Genomic DNA, 2,583 nt, shown 5'->3' on the forward strand with positions numbered 1-2,583 from the left:
GCTTGAGGCAAACTTGAATGGTCTTAACGTAGAGGCTGCTATACTCAACATAACTGATAGTTATAAATTCAACGAAATAAAATCTTGTGAAGCACGTCTTCATCTTACTAAGGTGAACATGCAGGAGTACAAGGAACAGTATATAGCTTGCCTAAAGGACAAAGACATCACAAACACTGAATCACAGAAGAACAATGTTATATGTAAAGTGGACCTGGCTAAGTGTGAAGCTAATTTAAGGCAAGCAATAGAAACTAGCAGCCAGTGTCAAGAAAAGCTTGCTAGTTGTCGCTGGTGCTAAAAAGACTTGTTTCATTAACCACAGTTGTTTCTTTTACATTACTTTGGTAATGAATTTTAAGAACATGTCAACACATGGGTTTACATGTAGTTTAAAACTTTGGATACTGAAAATATTCATGAAATTCTTTGGTCATGTTAAATGTTTAAAGTTAATTGGGGAATCAGGGGAACTAATAGTCTATTTTCTTGTTTTAAGTACTGCACTGCATGTATAGACTAGGTGTGGTCGGAGCTTGCGTGGGCGTTATAATTTTCTCTATAAAACTGAAATTCCTTTTCATCTTGTACTTATTCTTATACTTTCTCCAATCAAAATGCAAAGACAGCACATTCTTTTAGTAAGTTACAGTTTGCTCTATATCTTACTATTACCACTCTCCTCTATCAGTTTCTCTACTGGTTTGGCTCCTTCATCAGTTCCAATGCACAAATACCAGTGGAGCAACCAGTCTTCACCTGGCCTGGACCAATCACTGTACCTGTGGACTTCCCTTACTTTGAAGGTATAGCAAAAAGAACTGCACACAAACTGAGAACCAGCCAATCACTATACAAGATATGATATATTCTAGTATTGCATAGACTTAAATTAAATATTCATTTAGACTATAGATCTACAGTGCTTGTTGCAGGATAAGGAATAAAGATTGCTCACTATATACAGCACAATTGCATGTTGCTTTAAACTTTACTGCTGTCCTTATTGACACACAAACCCTTCTAGCTCTCTCTCTCTCTCTTTCTTTAGACCGACGTGTTAGAATACAACTAAGTAATGATGACACTAACATCAGAGAGCTCAGAATCAGAGAAGGAGTCCTAGTCACGTTTGATTGTACAGCTAGACTCAATGAGACCATAGCTCAATTAACAGCAGCTGGAATAGCTCCTGCCTCTGTCTTGAGAGGGATCACTTGGTATGCTCAATTTATTAATGTGAACGGAGAGTTAATTGGAAGCGAGATCCTTGTGACAATACCAAGAATTGGAACTGGTACAATAATGTGAGTTAGAAAATAAATACACCATTCATTATTCTGCTGGACTATATGATATTATAGTTAACAAATGCTTATCATTATAATGTATGATAGTCCATTGACATTGATTGTGGGTTAATGTACATGACTGTGCATGACATCACTGACTTAAATGATATAATATTAATTAAAATGATGATGCTTTTCTTGGGTACTGAGCTAACTAGGATTGAAGCCATTGATGTCTTCATGTTTATGTGAACAAAACTGACTCTGTTTATGTAATCTGTAATAAGGCTTCCTTCATACGTCATTTATTATTAAACTATTTTATAAACAATTCACACACTCTATGATGTAAACCCACTCTCACTGTCAATGATGTGGCCTTTTGACTTAAAACTTGTGTTCAGTCTATCCTGTGAGAGCTTTTGCCATATCCTGCCAACATTCCTAGCTTCCATTCAAGAGTGGGCATCATTCCATGTGAATGTTTATACTTTAACTCAATTAAGAGTAATGTTGGCGTGGTCCTGATCCTTGGGTGTTGGTCAATGGATAGTAATAGTAGTAAATTATGATATACATTAGGACAGTACTAGGAATCTTAATTGAGCTAATTAGATACATTTGCAAACACTGTAATGCTAAAAGAATATGATCCTCATGGCATATAGTGGATTGAGATTGAGCCAAGAGGTCTATGAGAAACAATTAGTGAGTATTAGGAGAAAATGAATGTTTATGTCTGGCACTAATGTAAGGATGGGCTGAATCTAATGGTGTGAAAAATGATCAAAGTATTGCCAACTGACATTAGAAGTAGTTATGAGGTTGCAAAAACATCACACCATTCCTTCTCTTGGCACTAATAGTTACAGTCTTAATGGAACTTATAATGAGCTCCTTACAGCTGATGGATCTGATGTACCTGCAGCTGCTAAGAGAGGAGGCAGTGGCACCTACAGGTGTGAGGTTTGCTACAACACGTCAAGGTCAACATTTGAATGCAACTCAACCTCAGTTATCAACAATGTCATAGGTATATACAAAACAAGTATAACGATTGTACGGGTTCTAATTCTCTTTAGGTGACCCACCAGTCGTGATAGTAGGAACTGAAGATGATGTTGAAGAAACTTCCCAGGGCTACACTGCAGTCTTTGGTGCTAATTATTGCATAGAAAACTCAACAACCAACTTCCGTATCATCAGAATGACCTGCTCTCATAATACTAGCTTCCCTGTAAAACCAACACCAGTAGCTTCATACTTTCGCAACGGAGTCCCCATTGTGACT

The sequence above is a fragment of the Amphimedon queenslandica genome, unplaced genomic scaffold (genome assembly GCF_000090795.2).
Source record: "Amphimedon queenslandica unplaced genomic scaffold, v1.1 AMPQUscaffold_13499, whole genome shotgun sequence".
NCBI classification, from domain to species: domain Eukaryota; kingdom Metazoa; phylum Porifera; class Demospongiae; order Haplosclerida; family Niphatidae; genus Amphimedon; species Amphimedon queenslandica.